The sequence below is a fragment of the Leptonychotes weddellii genome, chromosome 6 (genome assembly GCF_054177405.1).
Source record: "Leptonychotes weddellii isolate Sample4059 chromosome 6, ASM5417740v2, whole genome shotgun sequence".
In the NCBI taxonomy this organism is placed as follows: domain Eukaryota; kingdom Metazoa; phylum Chordata; class Mammalia; order Carnivora; family Phocidae; genus Leptonychotes; species Leptonychotes weddellii.
The window spans coordinates 71,986,119-72,007,869 of NC_138374.1; the positions used below are offsets into that span (position 1 = coordinate 71,986,119).

The window sequence follows — 21,751 nt, forward strand, 5'->3', positions numbered from 1 at the left end:
TGTAATGTATGGGGATTAACATAAGAATAAAAAAAAAAAAAAAAAGAAGAACCAGTTCAGAATTTTGTTTTAAAGATATTATTTCTTCTTGACTAATTTGCCCTAACATTGGCAGATTTTCCTTTCTGTTATGCAAGGGACCTTTTAATCTTCTGCAGAGACATTACCCATGAAAGAATAACTTTTTGTTTCTTATCCTGAAGTCCCCTCCCCAAAGAAAGAAAGCCGTCAGTCCTGTTTTGGGAGAAAGCTCCACAGAAATGGAACAGACAACTGAGACTCAAAGACTGGCCATCCTTTTATAGCTCTCACAGTATGAAATCATCGCTCTTAATTAAATTTCATCTTTGTCCAGCACCCCCAGCAAGCGTCTAGACAGTTCCCTCGGAGTCCCCAGGAGCCGGGTGGGGGGGGGGGACAGCCTGGGGCAGGCAGACAGCTCTACATCAACCTTCCCTGTGGTACTTGCTCGGTGTCCTCACTGAATTAGTTAGTTAAACTCACTGAGCCTCAATAACTTCTCTGAAATAGAGGTAGTAACAGTACATCAGCTCCGACGTTATTTTCCATATATAGATGGGGCATTGGGTGATAAAACATGAAATGACAAGGGAATAAAATACTTTTAGAACTAATGTGATAGTGTATGCTAACTCCACTTCAATTTAAAAAAAAATGGAAAAATAAAAAGTACCCCCACCCTCAAGAGAAAGATAATTCTAGAACTAAGATTCATCACTGTTAATGACCTTTCTGCCAACAGTCCAGTCTGGCAGGTGTATTGCAGCTTAGATGGGGAAATGAAGGACTTCAGCAGGTTACTCTGGTTCTGTCAAATGTGTGGAATTGCCATCCGCAGAAAAGTCTGGCCACGGACCCAAATAAATTGCAGTCCACTGGCCATCCTAGAGATCTGGCAGACCTTGATCCCTACGTAAGCCCTTGACTTAAGCATGGACCAAATGTGTTTGGTGAGCAGGGATGCTTGTGGTCAAAGACATTTGGTTGATGAAGCTGAATTAAAATGTTTCCGAACTCCCCAGTCCTTCGTGCAGCACTGAAGGCAGAATCGTGTGGAATGCATTCCAAGCACAAAAGTCCGTGGGATTTCCACCAAACCACCCAGCAGGGCTTTGTATCTGAAGTCACTCAGCAGAGCCACTGGATGAGACTCTTGACGGTGTCCACTTAAGGACCATACTTTGGCCTTCACGTCACAGACTTGGGTTCACATTCCTAGAAACTATGGATGCTTAAATACACTGACGTGTACAGTCAAGACACATGTGTATTCATAAGTGTTTTGAAACTTGTTTCAAGGTGACAACAAACATGTTTAGATGCAATTCAACTTTCAGCAGGATTTAGCTTTCATGTTATAGGTCTCATCAATGAAGCAGACCCTTCATGGGGAAGAACTTCCGAGGAAACTTGGCACTGACTTCCCAAGACAGCTGTAAAGATGACATGAATTCATGTGCAACCTGTGCATATCGACACTTAGTCAACACTTTCCTTCTTATCACGGATCATGTTCGCATACCTGAAGCCCACAGTGGTATTTATTTCCTTTAAGTGAGGGGTCTCCCCATTTGTACAATGGATAAGACCACCTGAAGAGAAGATGACCACTCATTTATTCAGGAGCTGATATTTGCCGGGCGCTAAAACATTGTATTGGGGGGGTTTTGTCCCCCAGGAGACATCTGATAATATCTGAAGACTTTTTAAAATTGTTGGTACCCTGGGGCGCCTGGGTGGCTCAGTCGGTTAAGTGTCTGCCTTCAGCTCGGGTCGTGATCCCAGAGTCCTGGGATCGAGCCCCATATCGGGCTCCCTGCTCAGTGGGAAGTCTGCTTCTCCCTCTCCCTCTGTGTGCTTGCCCTCGCTCACTCTCTCTCTCAAATAAACAAATAAATCTTTAAAATTGTTGGTACCCTGGGTAGAAGCCAGGGATACTGATAAACTCCCTACAGTGCACAGGAGAGTCCCCGACTATGAAAAATCATCGAGCCCCACATATCAATAGTGTTGTGGTTCAGAAACCCTGCACCAAGGTATTAGGTTTTGGTTTAGTTCTCATAAACACCAGAGGAGGTGGATTCTGTCATTCTCCCCATTGACAGAGGCAGACATTGTGGCAATGAGAAGTCAAGAGGTTGTTCAAGATCCCAAAAGTAGTGGGGGAACATTGATTTGGATTAATCTAGAATCCAGGCTCTTCATCCTCACCTTCTAAGGGCAAAGTCAGGATTAGAACCCTTTTCTCTGCTTCTACACATTGCTGCCTTTTTGCTTCAATTATTATTAAGTTGAATGACTGTGAAACTCGCTTTATTGAGAATGAATGAATCTTTCACTGGTTCTTTCCAAGCAGAAGAATTTCTGTATTTAGTAACTGCGGATCTAGGGTGCCACTGACGTTGTTTTCATCCGAGGTGAGCTATGGGCAAGGTTTTCTAACCTTGCTGGTGTCAGTCTCAGTGGAATCTTTTGTTATGGGTCTCCGTTTTCAAGTTCCCCTTGCTATTCCATGGTAATGTGGGTGTTAAGGGAGTTTTTTAGTTCTACCCTTTTAGGAGAGAGGATTCACACTCTGGTTTTGTCCTTTGAGGCTTACACCCGTTATCTCTAAAGTACATTATCATTTTTTATCTGGTGTCAGGGAGGATTTTCTCATCTTCTGAGTTAGGTGGTGAGTTCTAAGCAGGGAAGGGATTCAGGACTCCTCAGAGCTCACAGGACTTACTTTGTTCCACTGTTTTTCCTACTAGCCGAAAAGAAATAGGGGATAATAGAAACTCATCAACTGCTATTTGCAAAATGGTTTACTTTCTCCAAATATTTTGGTCTCTTGTTGACAGGAACATTGACCGTTTGTTTGTTTGTTTTTCCTTGCCATAGTGAATAATTTATTTTATATGAGGTGGTGTTTTCGACAACCCTACAGAATGTTCTGAATCGCTCTGAACTCTATTTGGATAAAAACAAATGCTCTCATTTTCTTCGATGGATGTTTTCCTTTGCCCAAGAAAATTATGATTGGCTTTGATCTTTCCAGGAACTCACTGTATGAATCCCTGAAAAATGTTTGAACAAAATGTAAGAAATATCATAAAAAAGCAAAAACCCCGCAGAAATGAAAGAAAGCACAGTCTGCCTCTGCCCTGCCAAGTCTGACCCGTCCGTTAAATCAATCCTTGGGCTCTATGAAGAATAGAAGTTTTACAAGAAGAATTTTTACCTAAATATAAAGGAAAGGTAACCATTAAGAGGCAGCATCTTAATAAATTCATTAAGAAGCAAAGAAGCGCAGGTTCATTCCCTTATTTGTATGAAGATGAAGATCACCATCGCCAAGTGAAAAGATTAAATTAAGAAGCAGAGTAAGGGCGGGTGGCTCTGACCACATCTTGACTTTTGTCATAAATTCCAAATGAGGGCAGCCCTGCCGTCATGTGGACATAGTAAGAAAACCAAAGGAAAAAGACATTTGTCTCCTGACTTTAAACTTTTGTGGCATTTTTGAACCATACTGCCTACATAGTGTACTCTGAATTACTCTTTAATCTTTTTTTTTTTTAAGATTTTATTTCTTTGTTTGAGAGAGAGAGCATGTGCACAAGCATGGGGGAGGGGCAGAGGCAGAGGGAGAAGCAGACTCCCCGCCAAGCAGGGAGCCAATGTGGGGGCTCGATCCCAGGACCCTGAGATCATGAGCGGAAGGTAGACACTTCACCAACTGAGCCACCCAGGCGCCCCTGAATTATTCTTTTAATCTTACAATGATCTTGAGAGTAACACAGTTATGCCACGCTGTATTTGTGTGCGTGATAAAAAACACATTACATTGTAAGTGGTGGTTAGAAGCACATGTTTTTGAAATCCCATCTTGGTGTTTCTTCATAAATTACTATATGAAGAACGTGCAAATATCAGAAGTGATATTGCCTTCTCTTGACCCCTGTGGGGCCCAGGTGAAAGCCATCGGCCCCAGACACTACTTAGAGTAGAATCTTCTAGAGGTTGGCAGTAAATGAAAGACTGTAATTGAGATATGATTGAAATAAGATAAAACTGGGGGCTCCTGGGTGGCTCAGTCGGTTGAACTTCTGGCTCTTGATTTCGGCTCAGGTCATGATCTCAGGGTCATGAGATTGAGCCCTGCATGGAGCTCTGCACTGGGCATGGAGCCTGCTTAAGATTCTCTCTCTCCCTCTCCCTCTACCCCTCCCTGCTAACGCACATTCATGCTCTCTCTCTAAAAAGGAAAATAAAATAAAATTAAATTAAATTAAAACTGGTCAACTAAACAGAAAAGGGGGTGGAGGTTACACGGCCAAGTAGAATAATTTGTCCACATTGGAAGAAATCTCTTTCTGACCCCAGCAGTGGTGTTGTGCTTCAGGGAGAAGGGTGTTGAGACATGGGTGAAGGTGCTGACCATATCTTCTGGATACTTCTGTAACATGACTTTATTGTAACTAAAACAAGATGATCCTCTGAGTAGGGAAGCTATAGTAGAGGATGAACATCTTCTGCCCCAGAAAAGGACAGGGTCCCTATGACTATGCAGATGTAAATATGCTGGCAAGCTTCCTCCACGTTTCTCCTGTCTGAACTACAAGTTACTCTGCATCGCTCAAATTCGGATAATCCCAGGTGACCAGGTCCCAGCAAATGGACACGTGAAAGGATCTTTATTTTCATTTTCATAGCATAAGATACTAGGTTAGGTTACATAGATAAATACTTTCTTCTGCACTGTACTTGTGAATTTGATAATAATATTCATCCATGTTTGCATCTTCCATAAAGGGATACAAGTTGTGTTTGATCATTTTTGTAAAACTTAGTAAACAAATGAGGAAAACTGGAAGGAAAGAAGTTCCGCGAGAGTATCAAATGATGATGCCAGGAGCAATGAAAAGCAGTTTCCCTCAGAAGAAACTTGTCAGATCTTGAAGCAGTGATTAGCAGCATGGGCCACTGTGTCCAACTACAGAGAATTGAATCTCTGCTCTACCACGGTCCGCCTTTGCTATATCGTCTTGGCCAAGGCGTTTCAGGCAGTCTCCTGTAAAATGAGAAATTAATATTCACAGGGATATGCTGTCAGAGTGAAATAGATAATCTGTGTAATTCTCTTAGCAAATTAGAATATTTCAGTGAGTGAGGCTAACTGCAGCACTTTGAGCCAGACAACATTAGGAGTAGCTTGATTCAAAAGGATGTGTAGCAGGTACAGGACTGGGGAGAACAGAATAAAACACCTGGGGTGCAAGATCTACGAAAGCACCAAAAATTCAATATTCAAGATGAATAGTATTTTAATGCAATATTTACAGATCAGTGCAAAAGAAATCCATGATGAATAACATATCAGTAACATCACGATTTTTAAATAAGGACAGATTAAACTCTGTGTCATTCATCTGGTTCCAATAAAACTTTATTTATAAAGACAGGCAGCCAGCCCAGGAGCCAGAGTTTGCTGATTTGATTTTTTTTTTTAATATTGCATCACCTGCAAATAAAGTTTTCTTTGTGTGACAACTCAAAAAATAGAATAAAACAAAATAAAGTATTGCATTGTGATATTATTTGTCCTGATTATGCAGTTTTTAGGTGCTTCCTTACCTTTGTGCTTGAGGGGAGTGCCTTGCTTATATAATCATAGTCTCAGCCCTGGTGTATAGTTTTTCTTTTTAATTTTAACTGATAAATTCAGAATTCTAGAAGTCCAACCCTAGATAAAGACCTTTGGGACCATCATGTCCAACCATCTGTGCGGTTGCAAATGCTTTCTAAGCGTCTCCTGTTTTAATGTCAGAGGTGGCAACTTTGCCCTTACTAGCCTATGGCTGAAAAATCATGTATGCACAAGTGGAATGCTTGACCTTTTACAAGAACACCAACCCTGACCTTCCCGGGATGCTGCATTACACAAGTAAGACTCCCGCTTGCCTAGAGGCCTTTGACTTGGGGGGTGGTTTAGACAGTGCATTCACTCTGTTTGCATTCATTTCTTTTGTACTTCAGGTTTTTCCTAATTTTCTTTGACTAGTTTTTGAGGGCAAATTCTGACCATCCTGAAAATAAGAAGCGTTTTGGAAATTGTTTTCTTTGTTGCTTTTAAATATTGATGGGATTCTGGCAGTGGGAATATAATTCAGCTCACAGCAGTGATCAAGCTCCGTTTTATAATAAGCCTTTTATCCCTGTACTTCACCTTCCAGTGCCTTTCGTGGTCTCTCAGGGTTAAATGGCAGGGAGCCAGTTGGCCCCGCCCATTGTACCTTGGTAGGACTTGCCATGAATCGGATGTTCTTTTCCTCCTAGAAGGCAGAATGTGCCTCTTCCTCAGGTTCAGCTCCCGTTTGCATTTGCAAAGGAGTGTGTAGCTTCTGCATCATCCCATCAGCAGTGGTTGATACAGAAACGACGGCCATCAGATGTGTAATTACTCCAGCTTTTCAGGCCACCTCGTCCCAAAGCTGCTGTGCCTCTCGTCCGTTTTGTGCTTCTTGGAGGTGCAGTGTTCACCTGGGGATCACAAAGGGAGAACAGAAGAGGGCAACAGCGTGTTCTGGTCAAACGGCGGGCGAGAGAAGGACCATGGCAGAACTTTAAGCTTTGAGGTCTAACTACATTGTCGATGGTCCCTGGAAGGGCAGGCGTGGTGGTAAATTTTGGGTGTCAACGTGGCTGGGCCATGGGGTGCTCAGATATTTGTTTAAACGTGATTCTGTCTAGGAGGGTACTTTGGGGTGGAATAAACATTTATTTGTTTATTTGTTTTTAAAGATTTTATTTATTTATTTAAGAGAGAGAGAGCACAGAGGCAGAGAGAGGGAGAAGCAGGCTTCCCGCAGAGCAGGGAGCCTGATGTGGGACTCGATCCCAGGATGCTGGGATCATGACCTGAGCTGAAGGCAGACGCTTCACCGACTGAGTCACCCAGGTGTCCCTGGAATAAACATTTAAATCAGCAGATCGAGTAAAGCAAATTATCCTCCCTAATGTGGGTGGCCCTTACCCAATCAGTTGAAGGCCTGAATAGAACAAAGAGGCTGGCCCTACCCCAAGTCAGAGGGGTAGTCCTCCTGCCTGACTACCCTGAGCTCAGGGTATGGTCTTTCCCTGACCTTGGACTCTATTGGAAACATCAGCTGTTCCTCAGTCTTGAGCCTGTGGCTACTACGCCATCTGCTCTCCTGATTCCCAGACCTTCGGGACCACACTGGAACTCTGCTGTTGACGCTCCCGGGTCTCCAGCCGACCAGTTCTGGATCCCGGGACTTTTTAGCCTTTGTCATTGCATTCTCTTATAATAGATGCACGTATAATAGTAATATAAAAATAATAGTACCGTAAATGTAAAAATCCCTTATTATAAATATATGTACAATATAACTATAAGTAAATACAAAGTAAAGAAATAAGTAAATTCTATTGGTTCTGTTTCTCTGGAGAGCCCTGGTTCATATAGCATAGTGTTTTTATCATTCAGAAATTCACTACAGTCCAAGAAGCCTAACACATGACATGCAACATTAAGGAATATAGCTGATCAAAGAGAAAGAAATAGATGCATTTGCAATCACAAGATTATCGGGAACATCTGTCATTTGGGGAATCTGCTCTGCAGATGTGTTTGGGGAAGTTCCTGCCTTATAAATTTTAATGAAAGGTACAGTCCTTTTCCTTGTATAGGAGGGAAAAAAATATTAGACCCTCAGTACTGTCTTCCCTAGTAGGATAGGGCAAGAGCCATGTGACCTAGATTTGACGAATCCGATGTATACACGCAAAATTCCGCCAATGGAGTTTGTGACACAAAGAAGGCAGGTCAATGCAGAATTCTTGCTGGTGATGGCTCAAGGGACAGCTGCACAGTATCCAGGGGTAGCTGTGGAAATGGTATCTTCAGGGATAACTGGTGTCTAAATCCACTGGTGTCAGAAAAGGTAGAGAGCTAGAGGATGGAACACTGGATGTCAAGGACAGATGTGCCCTCACTGGGCAGGGTCCATGCTGTGCTTGCCTATGGAGATTGTGTTGTGGCCACGTGGCTTCCCTTTCTTGTCTCTATTTTCCAGATTTGGTTCTCCAGCCTTTCTTGGCAATTGTGTTAGTATATTCGCTTTCCGTGAAGTTGGCCAAAGTCCTTCTTGGTTGTTTATATCTAAGAATCAGAACTGATTCATTTATTCATTTCTTTAATATTTCTTGAGCACCTACTACATGCCAGACACCTTTGTATGCGGGGTGCATAGCGCAGTGAATATGACAGACAAAGTCCTTTCCCTCATGAAGATTACATTCTTATAGGGTCAATGAGTGAGTGAACAAACAAGAATATAAGCAAGGAAAAACCAGCTTGCTATAAGCGCTATGGAGGAAATAAAATAGGATGATGTCACAGAGGGTCAGGAGGGAGCCAGCCACACAGATGCTGGAGGGACGGGGTCCTTGGTGGGGCTAACAGTTACGTAAAGGCCCTGACACAGAAGCAGCCAACACCAGTTCCATCTTGAAGCGATTGCACAACTCTTGTGACCCAGACTGCCAGATGTATACAGAAGGAAACCGAAGTGCAAACATTTTTCAAGCCTCTTGTGAAGACTCTTGACGTTGAGTAAACCAGTCATAACTGTGGTGAAAATAAAGAGCAGAGCGCAAGGTGGAAGTGAGCGTCCTTCAGTTTAAATTTAGATTCTGAGCCTAAGCTTTTCCCTTCTGCTTGGTTCTTCTCCATTTTTCTTGATTCACCCTTTCCCAGACCAGTTCTACCCTGTTTCTTGGCTGTCTCCTAGTCTGCCTCCCCAATGGCGTGCATGACGAAAAGGAACTGGTGAGTTAGTGACCTCAGTTCTCTCTTAGCGGCGTTACCCAGATGTGTGAGGAGGGGGCTGGGCACAAATTTCAGTACGGTTCAGGGCACCTGGGTGGCGCAGTCGGCTGAGCATCCGACTCTTGGTTTCTGCTCAGGTCGTGATCTCAGAATCATGAGATCAAGCCCCACGTCAGGGTCCACACTCAGTGCAGAGTCTGCTTAAGACTCTGTCTCCTCTCCCTCTGACCCTCCCCCCTGCTCTCTCTCTCTCTTTCTAAAATAAATAAACAAATCTTTAAAAAAATAATCAATTTCAGGGCGCCTGGGTGGCTCAGTTGGTTAAAGTGACTGCCTTCGGCTCAGGTCATGATCCTGGAGTCCCTGGATCGAGTCCCGCATCGGGCTCCCTGCTCGGCAGGGAGTCTGCTTTTCCCTCTGACCCTCCCCCCTCTCATGTGCTCTCTCTCATTCTCTCTCTCTCAAATAAATAAAAAACCTTTAAAAAAATAATCAATTTCAGTATGACTCAAATGTAAGAGTCACCAAAGAAAAACCAAGGTGGTTGCTAGATCAACGAGAAGTTTGCTACGTTTGGGACAGGCTACTACAGTTTTTCTCACATGGAAACATGTTCGAGGGTAAACAGGTTTAAATAAATTTTAAAACCCTTAGAGCAGTGCTATCAAATCTTGTAGGCATAATGCAAGCCATGTATGTAATTTTAAATTTCCCAGGAGCCACATTTATAAAAAAGTAAAGCAAAAAAATGGAAACAGAAACAGGTGAAGTTGAGGGATGCCTGGGTGGCTCAGTGGGTGAAGCGTCTGCTTTCGGCTCAGGTCATGATCCTGGGGTCCTGGGATCGAGTCCCGCATCTTCTCCCTCTGCCGCTCCCCCTGCTTGTGCTCTCTCCTTTCTCTCTGTCTCACAAATAAATAAATAAAAGTCTTTAAAAAACAAAAAACGAGTGAAGTTGATTTTAATGTCTTATTTAACTGACTGTATCCAAAATATTATTTTTACAAAAATTATTAGGGAGATATTTTACAATTTTATGCTAAGTGTTCAAAACTGGTGTGTATTTTACCCTTTGACACACCTTGATTCACACTAGCCACATACCAAGGGTGAGCAACCACATGTGGCTAGTGACCACCATTTGGAAAAAGCTATGTTAGAGCAAGGCTGACTTAGTTTTCGGCTGCTTAGAGACAAAGAAATAGAGTAAATCTCTGCGCGTGAGTTCTTGTGACCCTTGGATATCGATCTTTATAATTTCTTCCACCAGCCCCTTTGTGAGTCCTCCCCATTCCCCAGCGGTCCCTCATCAAGGCTGCTTTCTCTCTCCCCTTTGAAAAATTCTCCTTTATCAGTTGGTTGTTAAGCATTCTCAGGCTTTCTTTATTCCAGCTTCCTTTTTTGTTTTACAGTTCTCTCTCTCAGTGGTTTAATTTTCACCTTATCCTTCATTTAAAGAAGGTGGTGTTGAAGGGCACAATGAACCCTTCTCAGTCAGTTGACACCGTCCTTTGTCAACTACCCTCTTCCCTCCACAATTAAGAGTTTATAAAAGGAATTGGGAAGTGCCTTTCCATGATGCTTGAAACACAAAAATAGGAACACGAGAAGGTTTTCTTTCTATATGGTAATAAACTTTTATTCTTCTTGAGTCACTGGCTGATTTTTATTTTAGGATAGTATTATTTCTACACACCTACTTAACCTCAGTGTGACAAAAGTGAACTTTATATGATGTTTCCTCATGCAAAAGCACATTGTTTCTCTATCTATCAAATAGACCACTTTTGTTCCATTGTGCCTTTTTTGCTTTGTGTTGTCATAATTGTAAGAGGTCCGCTCTTTGTAAGCCATGGGATGCCAGAGAGGTATTAGTAATCATAAAATAAGAACAATGCGAGTATTGCTACCCCTGATATATACATTAACATTTATGCTCATGATTTATCCTCTTTTCTGGCATTTCAAAGAAAACAGAAAACGGTTAAATGAGTGTGCACATGAACCCACCATATTTCCTATCTTTATTCACTTACTATATTATTAGTCACGAAGTGTTAATTAGCCGATCACTGTCTTGATATTGGGAGACAGACGACACCCTTTCTTTCCATGATAAAATTTCCAACTATATGGTGCATAATAAAGAACCCTCAATTATATAGAAGTTGCATGTTCCCCACATCCGTGGAAAAGTAGAAAAAAGTGATATTATAATTGCCTCTCGCCACAGAAAGCACCACGCTTTGCATCCCACAGTCAGACGCCACTTAGGGTCCTGGACTTTCCTCAGCTACCTAAGGAAGAATAGACTAGAACCTGTTTTCTTTGTGTGTAGCAGTAGAGTGTTTCCTTTTGATCAGTAAGATAAACCCACCGTATAGGAATCTGGTAACACTGTAAGATGTGAGGCAGACGATGATTAGAATTTCTCCCTGTTTCTCAACATTTCACATCAATACACAAGCAGAAAATGTTTTCTGCATCGACTGTCATAAAGATAAAGGCTGATGTCGCACACCAGGCCTCCCCGGTGGGAATAAGGACCAAGGGATGGATACCTGGGCACCCCTGAGCCCCAATCACAGAGCCCCAGTGGCTAGAAACCCTGACCTAGAAATGGAGGCGATTCTTACTCTCGAAGGAAAAACTAAAAAGAAGGCCTTATTAGTGGTAGGAAGGACTCTTTGGGGAGATGCTCAGAATGTTGCTTCCTTGATGGTAAATTTCAACGGCCCCTATTTCAGCAAGGCCTGGCTTACCCCTGAGGAGAAGAAGCTCTAATCGTTGTCTGTCTCACGTCTTAATGATGTTACCAGGTTACTATATGGTGAGTTTATATTAATGATCAAAAGGCTAAGCTTCTACTATACACAGAGGAAATAACTTCAGACTCGTGCATTGTAGAAAATGCAAAGAATATAGAAAAACACGGTAAGCCGAGAAAGCATGGCACTGAAGCTCTGCATGTTGATACATCTGCTTGGATTGAAATCAGATTTCTCGACTCGTAACTCATGCAGAAGGAAGCCACTTCTAGCCTCGTCTGGACAGACTTTCCCTCCTCAGAGTGATGGATGTCAGGGCTCAACTTTGTAATTAGGCTACGGGAATGAGTTGCAAAGCTCAACACTTGGCAAGGAGAAATACAGCATGCAAGCTGCTTGTGGCATGTTCATGCTCTTTTTCTGAAATAGTTAATCTTCAAGTGTAGAGCTGCATTTGGGGACTGAAAAATCTAAAATGTCCTTTTCTAGGGACATCCTAAGATGTCCCTAAAAGATGTCAAAAATGTCCATTTGTAGGGCTGTCTCAGAAGATAATAGTTAACATTTATTGAGTATTTAATCTGTGCAAGGCACTGCTTTGGACATCCATCAATTCACTCACTCCCTCACAACATCCATGTGAAATAGACAAGTTGTCATTCTTAAATAAGGATGAGGCTCAAAGAGGTTCAGTAGCTTGAGCAAGGAGCCATATAAGGAAGTGATGGAGCCAGGATTTAAACCTAGGTCTCCTTTTGTATAAATCCCATTGTGTGACCAGCTGTTGCATCATTTCTCAAGAGAATACGCTCCTGCCACCAAGGTATCCCACTAGAACACCAGGCAGGGACCTAGGAAAGGAGGTCCACCTGTGGGATCATGAGTTGATCTAGATGAGCCCTTGGATTTCTTTCCAACCCATGGTTTCTGTAATCCATATGCTTTTATATATTGGAGTCTTAATGATTCTAAAATAGCAAATATAAAAGGAAAAGTGATCCTCTTTTAGTTTAAATATTTTCAAAGCAATCTGGTATTTTAAATTAATGTTACTGCTCACGAGGCCATTTGGTTTCTTCATCCCCTCTTAACACATCCCCTTTTGAAAGCTTTGAACATCCTTTGCCCCGATGCCTAGCATTTTGTTGAATGTCAGTGTTCTAGAAATAGTTCTTATTGTCTAGAATCATTAGTGTATGTGCTGTGGCAGTCAAGGAAATAGGATGTCTGGTACCGTCAGGAATGGCCCTGGAAGCAAATATGATGCAGCCTGTACCTTCTCAAATCTGCACCAACAGTATTTCAGGTCGTTAGGCAGTGTGGCTAAAGAAGGTGGTCACATGCTTGCAACAAGTCCCAGCATATGATGATCTTCCTTTAACCTCGTATTTGAGCAAATGAGAGTACCTTATACCGTGGTATGGACATGTATAGTCACACCCTTTGTAGATCTCTACAGTTGATGAAGAAACAATACATGGATTACACCTGACCTACAAGTTGTATGTCCTGGAGGTCAAAACGTCTCTTTTTGCCATGCCAGAAAACACACCTAGCTTCTTTCTCCTCTGGAGAAGAGATTAGGAAGAGAAATCACAAAGTACTCACTGTACTTTGCTTCTAATAACAGCTTATGAGTAATCGCTTTGATTTTGATTACTTAACTTTCCAAAAGGGTAAAAATTAGTAATAAGTCTTGCCTAAGTTTTGGGAAATTATGATGTGCTATAAATTGGCCTTTATTAAATAGAGGGCATTTGGGAAATGTTTTTTTTTTTTTTTTTGTGCCCTTCATCCATCATTCTAAACAGTGGTGCCAAATTTCTGGCACTTTACTGGAGCCTGGATCCTAGGCGAGAGAACCGGGAGTTGTAGGGGCGGGGGGTTCTCTCCCTGTGCCTCCGTGGAGGAACTTCGATTTGAAAGATGTCCTTACCCCTGCATTTTCAAACAACTCCAGTCAAGTAAATGCAGGGATAACTACTACTAAATCCATCTATGAAAGGATCTCCTCGCTATGGACTCACTCCCATTTCTTGTACACACAGGATAGTTGAGATATGTAAACCATGCAGGCTTACGAACCGGATTAAAACCATATCGGAAATTTGATCCTTAGGTGCATCTGGCATATCTCTTCGGGAAATGGAACCTCTGGCAACCTTTGCCTGGGATCTAAATATTTGGCTGCTGTAGACAGCAGTTTCCTGCTCTTGTGGGTCATCCTGCTTCTCTAGGCGTGTGTTTGGACACCAGGCAACCCTTGCTCCCATAAAAGGTATCGGGAATGATGCAGGGGCTCCCACTGGGCTCTCGCACCCAGAGCATGGATGAGGAAACCACCTGGGCTTCAGGTCATAGAGCGTCTGCATGAGCTTTAGGGAGACACGCGGCACAGTCCATGGGGAGTTCAGTGTACCAGAAAGGAAGCAGCACAAGGGGACCTGGAAACACCAGATAGTTTGCTCATCTGGCAACCGGGCTGTTGCAGAGACTGGGTGGCAACTGGCGTTTTGCAGTCCCCCCTGCTGTTTGTTCCTTTCTCTGCTTAAGGCCCGTGGAGTGCCCTGCCAATCAGAATTCCGTGCCTCTGCCCTCCTCCCCGCAGTGACACTAGCCCTCAGCTTCTGAGGTTAGGCACTCTCAAATGGTCTTAATGATGTTGACTACCCTGGTGGGTAGACACAGCAGGGCACAGCGACTCCGGGGCCCCCTGCCTGCTACGATGGAACTCAACCAATGAAATCAATTTGTTGTCCACAGCTGTTCCTCTCCACACCCACTCAAGAGCTTACAGATCATCCCTCTCCTCCTTCCTGGGGAAGCAACGCTACCCGGCGCAGGAGAGATGTGTAGGTCCACCAAGATTTCTGATGTTTGTTCTCCACAGCCTACAGTCTTACTCCCTGCCACACTCTCATGCCCTGGCAGGGTGAGCATGCAGGAGCCCTAACCCACTGCAGATGGTCCGAGTGGGAAGCCTCCTTCTCACTGAGCCCACTTTAGGGAAAAACTACTTCAATTACCCAAGGACCCAGAGTTCTCTGGACGGAGAAGGAAGGTGTTTTGAAAAGAACCCATTGTGTTCACTACTAAGCTTCTTGGCAAAAATTAAGCAGTCTGCTGGCTTTTTTTTTTTAACCTTCCATTTTTATATATTGCTATGACAATAGACTCATACTCTGCTAATACTTGTCAAAATGTGCCAAGAAATAAATGTACTGGACATGTCCTGATGAGTTATTTCACTTAATCCTCATGGTGGATAGTAAAACAGGTATGATAATCCTCATTAAGGAAACAAGGAAATTAGACTTTGGGTTTAAAAAACGATTTATACTTTTTTTTTTTTTAACAAATATTTACTTTAGCCGCTACATGTGTATTTCTTAAACGTTTTTGGTAAATGGTGCATACACACATTTTCTCAGTGATTTCCAGCTCTGAGAAGTACAATGTAGTAACTTTACAAGTTAATTTAGAATGCTGAATAATTGAATTTAAGAAAGTTTCACTCCTTGGGGCGCCTGGGTGGCTCAGTCGTTAAGCGTCTGCCTTCGGCTCAGGTCATGATCCCAGGGTCCTGGGATCGAGTCCCGCATTGGGCTTCCTGCTCGGCGGGAAGCCTGCTTCTCCCTCTCCCACTCCCCCTGCTTGTGTTCCCTCTCTTGCTGTGTCTCTCTTTGTCAAATAAATAAAATCTTAAAAAAAAAAAAAGAAAGAAAGTTTCACTCCTTTAATAGTAATGATCAGGATGGAACTGCGTATGTTTAAATAAGTAAGGACGCAAGATGAATGTTCAAGTCATGTCTCTAACCACTGCCTTTGGGATGTGCTTGTGTGGATGCATGCCTGAGTGTGTGTGCACGTGCATGCATGTATGTTGTGGGAATAACGAGAGGAGGGAGGGTGAGGTCCTCTAAGACTCTTGCATCCTTTCTGTCTACATCTGTGATTCTCTCGACGTTAGATAACAATTAGCAGTTTCTCGTTGGGCTCCAGGCTGGAACTTTGATCCCTTTTCTGTCATCTTTTTCTTCCAGTTGGGAGCAAAGTTAACTTATACTTTTCCATCAGCCATAATAGAACAAAGCCCTTCTCCCATATGCTGCTCGTGAATATTTTAGGACTATTTTATAGTGATGGGGCAGTGCAGAGAAGCTGATCAGGGGATAATTGTGCTCCTAAGTGAAGGACACGGATTTAAAACCAATTAGTGTCCTGTTGCTGGAGAAACATAGCTTCCTGGAAGAGTGTGGGGAGGGAATGGGGAATAATAACAGCATTATTGAAATAAAAATAAAATGTATAATAAGGTATAATGTGAAGGTTTGATTTGGAGTTAGTTTATCGCTCCGTACTTAACAAACAAAAAAGTAGGTTATTATCTGATATTAGTAGGTATGAATGGTATGTAATTAAATTGACAAGATATTTTTTTATCTTTCATCACACTGTGAAATACTCCTGTACAAGCATTCTACCAGGTTAAACTTACTATTAAACATTTACTAGTTGAGGTAACACACTAATTGAACGAGAGATAGAGGGAGAAAATATGAGGAAAAGAAAGAGAATTCTTCAGAAACAATATCAATAGGACCCCAGGGGAAAAAAGAGGATAAAAAAGCATGGCCTTAAAACTCTCTATTAATATTTTAAGCAAGAATGTTCAAAAACCAGTGATCCCAAATGATCCTTAGTGGTAAGATGGACATTTAGTTTTGGGGAAATGAAATGGAGTAAGTGGAAGGGGACTTTTCTGAGAAATGGCTGAGGTAGGAAGACAGCGGGAATGGCTGGTGTGCCCACCTGCCCTGTGCGGATTCCTGTATGCATCCTGTCCATCTGAATAGCACCCACTGTGTGGTGTAGACTGAAGGAAGGGAGGTGGGAGTCGGAGGCCAAGAGAGAAGCACGCCTGGTGGTGACTGGTCCTGAATAGGCAGCTTGGTCCTTGAGGCAAGGTTTGGAATCCGGAGGCTTTGTGGACATTAAAGACTTGAAAAGGGATGTTTTTGAAACTCAGTTTCACTTCAGATCTAGCTGGTTGGCTGACCGGTGTTAAGATTGTTTCTGATCCACAATGATCAACCTGCTGTTTGCCATTCCATGCTGAATGATGTGTTTCTTTGGCTCCGGAAGAGTTTGGGGTCGTTGTTTTTGTTTTGTTGGATTGGGTTTTCTTGTTGCTTTCTTTCTTCTTTTCAAAATCTTTGAATTTCTCATATAAACACAAACACGAGTGAGAAGCCTGGTAACTTAAGCCTTTGTTAGGGAACGCTGTCTCCCAGAAAGTGCCTTACTGTCTCTCTGTCTTTAATGTTTAATTATTCTAAAGTTCAGTTGTTCACATTACTGAGACAGTGAATGTTCCTCATAGAAAATGTGGGAAAGAGGGATAAACAAAATACATTGTTCTACAAACTAAAGATACTCTGGGGGACGCCTGGGTGGCTGGCTCAGTGGGTTAAGAGTCTGCCTTCGGCTCAGGTCATGATCCCAGGGTCCTGGGATTGAGTTCCACGTCGGGCTCCTTGCTTGTGCTTGCTCTCTCTGAAATAAATAAATAAATAAAATCTTAAAATAAATAAATAAAGATATTCTGGGTCAACTTCTGGCTTTGGCTTCTTTTGTTTAGTCGGTAACCAGACGACCCATAGTCTGCCACACAGGGACGTCAGCAGAAGTGCTGAGGGGTCCAGAAGGATGGAGTCACACACATAACTGTGACCACAGGCGAATCATATGAACTTTCTGAGTTTCAGTTCCCGGATTAGAAAAAGGGGACACCCCTGCCCATTTTTCAGGGCTTTGTGAAGGCCCGCACTCCACTGAGTGGAATGCCCGTCCCAGAGCCTGGCACCTGTGGCCAGATACCCATCACTCACGGCTCTCGGCCCAAGCTCATGTTCGTGTCCCACGTCCTTCTCCAGCACACAGCGGGAATGTTGTCAGTGCTGAACAAAGTGGCGGATGGAAGAATGCTGGGTATGAGTCGGGGATGGAAAGGAGGAATTAGGAAGAAAGACAAGAGGGACTGTCGTCGAATTTGTGATTTTGATGGGGTGGCCTGTGTCTCATTCCTTGATACTGTGGTATAAATAGTGCAGTTACTATTTCAGGCTGAACGTTTTGTCTGCTGAGCCGTCAGTGATGCTTTCAAGGATGCGTGTGACGAGCTAGGGGAATGTGAAGTTCGGATTTGGAGTCATTTTGGGGGAATGTTGGAATGAATAGTGTTAACTTTCTCTAAATCTCTTTAACAGCTCATGGTAAGAACATGTCAAATACGGAAATTATGTCATTACCAAAATCGGCTCTATGCCCCTGTCATGTCTAACATTTTTATTAATCTCACAATGTGTACATTTTAGCGATTTGCTATAAAATATATCAAACTGGGTGATTTTATTCCTGAAATTTATAATATCCTTTCAGGATTTTTAAAAATATTTCTTTATTTATTTTAGGGAGTGGGGAGCAGAAGGCAGAGGGAGAAAGTCTCCAGCAGACTCCCTGTTGAGCACAGAGCCAGACACGGGGCTCAATCTCATGACCCCTGAGATCATGACGTGAGCCGAAACCAAGAGTCGAAGCCTCAACCGACTGAGCCACCTTGGCGCCCCCCCTTCAGAATTTAAAAAAAAACAAACAGTATTATAGCTCTATGTTCACACTACATAATTCTTTTCAATAATTTTTTCTGGGGTTGTTAAGTATCTAAAATTGTAATTGCTTGGGCAGAGAAAACTTAAATATGAAACAGTCTAAGTATTCAAATAATGTAAAGATTTAGCTAACATTCTGAATTATAATAAAGATAGATAACATTTTTTGAATAGTCCCTAAATGGTAGATGTTATTTTGAAGGTTTCATTTGTGGGGTACCGGGGTGGTTCAGTCGGACTCTTGATCCACGCAGGGTGTGGAGCCGACATTAAAAAAAAAAAAAAAAGGAAAGGCTTCATTTGTATTAACTCAATAACCTTATGAAATAACATTTACAGTTATTCTCATTTTATACATGAAGCACAGAGAGGTTAGCGGACTTGCCCAAGGTGCCAGAGCCAGCACAATAAATAATGCAGGTGGTCTGACCCCAGGGCCCATGTCCCTGTCAGTATGCTGGGTCTCATGAGTGGCATCCATGTCTTGAATATGTGGCATTTGCAAGGCCAGTATTAAGAACTCGGCATAGGGGTGTCTGGGTGGCTCAGTCAGTTAAGCGTCTGCTCAGGTTATGATCCCAGGGTCCTGGGATCGAGCCCTGCGTTGGGCTCCTTGCTCAGCGGGGAGTCTGCTTCTCCCTCTGCCTGCCACTCCCCCTGCTTGTGCTCTCTCTCTATTAAAAAAAAAAAAAATCTTAAAAAAAAAAGGACTTAGCATAAATTACACACACATCCCCTGAGAAGGGAGGGACCCCTCTACTGACAGGGCTTATAATTCTTTGATAAGGTTTCCAAAGCTAGCAGGATGGCATCACTGATCCCAATTTACCTAACCACCACTTCTCTTGAAACATTTGAAACCAGGCCCTAGGAAATGACATCCGAGGACACATGGGTGGCATTAGCCAGGGACACACAGGAAATCCTTCCCAATGTAAACTGTGAACCAAAAGCGTCCCAAGAGATGTTGCTCTCCTTGGTTATTATCCCCAGTTCTATCGTTTCAGGACCTTATGGCCCAGGCCCCACATCCATGTTAATATTTCATTCAGTAGGACTCTTGGGTTTGGGAGAAATTAGATTGTTGGTGGCCAAGGGGCACCTGGGTGGCTCAGTCGGTTAAGCATCTGCTTTGGCTCAGGTCATGATCTTGGGGTCCTGGGATCGAGCCCCACGTCGGGCTCCCCTGCTCAGCGGGGAGTCTGCTTCTCCCTCTGCCCCCCACTGCTTATGCTCTGTCTCTCTTAAATAAATAAATCTTAAAAAAACAAAAGGTTATTGATGGCCTAAACTGGCATGTTAGAGCTCCCCATGTGTGTGAATGTGTACACGCAAGTGCACACGCACATATGCATGTGCAGATTTTCTGCCCTCAGCATTTATTGAGAATCATTCCCTAAAGTGTTGCTGCAAAATGAGATTAGGAAGTGAGTGCATTATGCATAAGGTGAGCTAAACCTTAAAACAATTTAATAAAAAGCTCTCTACGTGTGAGTAAGCTTCCCATGTTGTGAATTTAGGTGCATTTAATGGCAGAAGAATGCAACGATTTTAGAAAAATATGGCTTTCTAATCAAGTAATTCAATTTATAGCTAAATCCCTTGGAATAAATCATTTAAGGTTGCATTACAGCGGGAATTAGGATGGAAACTCACGATCGCTTGAAGTCTTCCCCTTTATCCTTTGGTGGTAGCAGAGTTTTGTCACCTACTTTAGAGTGGAATACAGCACCCAACAATGGCACATTTTGAAGGACCTGCCAAATGGCATCGAAACTTCTGGATCTTGATCAGAAACAGATTTCTCTCAAACACTTCCTTCCTAGAAGGTCCAGAGTGCTGTCCTGGTTTGCCATTATAAGATCTTAAATTTTAACCCTGCCTCAACCAGCTTCAGACTGTGTGACCCAGAGCATGATATCTAATCGCAATCTACGTAAAATGGGGAGAAAGGAGTAGTAATGCTACAGGATTGTTAGGAAGAGGCAGGAGATAATGCTCGCAAAGAACTTGGTGCAGGGTCAGGTGGACGAGGCTCCCAAGGATCTGTGGGGGGAGAAGGAGGCAGGTTGACAGAGGGCCCTTTGGGGCTCCAGGGGGTCATGTTGGTTTGCTTCCCTTCTAGCCATGACCCCCGTCCCCGTCCTTACCAGGACTTTGGCCATGGCCTTGAAGAAGTCAGAACTCCTCAGAATTCAAAGAATGGCTTTGAGAAAGGATCCCACTCATAGAACTCAGGCCTCCAATGGAAAACACTTCATAAAGACAGACTGTTAGTAAATTCTAAAAAGGTAGGGCTATTTTGCAGAGTTTCAAAGATAATGCCACTTGCAAGAAGCTAGTAAACTCAACCCTAGTTTTCTCGTTGAGAATCACCCTGCACTGTTTCCCATTTTCCATCACTTTGTTAAATTATGTACCAGTATTGACTTACTACTTTTTCTTAACTTCTTGACTTTTAACCCTAATTCGTTTAAATAAATTTATTTCTATCGCAAACAGAAAACCAATATCAACTGCCATAATAGAAGTTTAACAAAAAAGTACACAATTACTAAAAAAAAAAAAAAAAGAAAGAAAGAAAGGTTGTTCCTGTCCTGGTTAAAATCATCTCACATGTCCCCAGGTGGTATTTATTGCATGTTTGGGAAAAGGTTAACCACAGCAATACCTTCAGGAACAGAGTTGATCACAAAAGCTTCTCGCCTGGATCTAGTATTCCTGCCATCTTTTTGCAGGAAGGGTCCTTAGAAGGGATTCTGCAGAGCAAAATAAGTGAGTCAGAGAAAGACAAATACCCTATGATTTCCCTCATAGGTGGAATTTAAGAAATGAAACAGGTGAACATAGAGGAAGGGAAGGAAGAATGAAACAAGGTGAAATCAGAGAGGGAGACAAAGCATAAGAGACAATCTTAGGAAACAAACTGAGGGTTGCTGGAGGGGAGGGGGGTGGGGGGATGGGGTAACTGGGTGATGGGCATTAAGGAGGGCATGTGATGTAATGAGCACTGGGCATTATATGCAACTGATGAATCACTAAATTCTACCCCTGAACTAATGATACACTATATGTTAACTAAATTAAATTTAAATTAAAGATTAAAAAAAACCCAAAAACACAAGAGGGGCACACAACTTGCTAGAGGCAATGGAAAATATCCTGCTGTGGAGAAGGTACAAGAGCAGATTGGTTAGCAGGAATTGATGGGTAAAACCCACCGTTGCCATCATTAATATCCTAAAAGGAGAAAGCCAACCAGAGAATTGTAGGGGTCAGTAAAGCAAAGACTTGAGAACCATGATGGGGCTGAGTCTTGTTATCCATTGTTATCAAAGATGGGTTACTGAGACTGACATTGCTCATACTCCATTATTTCCTTATCCTCCCCCATGCCATTTCCGGTGTGTGGCTGTCCCTGACTGATGCCTGTCCTTGTATTTGATCAAATTATA

At 42.7% G+C, this 21,751-nt stretch overlaps 1 protein-coding gene and 1 long non-coding RNA gene across 4 annotated transcripts in view; both read left to right on the forward strand.

Moving 5' to 3' along the window:
• The window catches only part of LOC145722248 (uncharacterized), a 112,191-nt gene extending 108,149 nt beyond the window's left edge, over positions 1-4,042 (forward strand). The window contains exon 2 of the long non-coding RNA XR_014146368.1: positions 1,809-4,042. This is a non-coding gene — a long non-coding RNA (uncharacterized LOC145722248). The remainder of the gene's footprint in view (positions 1-1,808) is intronic.
• Positions 1-21,751, forward strand: part of LOC102740208 (protein kinase cGMP-dependent 1) — a 914,142-nt gene that overhangs the window by 272,083 nt on the left and 620,308 nt on the right. The window lies entirely within an intron of this gene.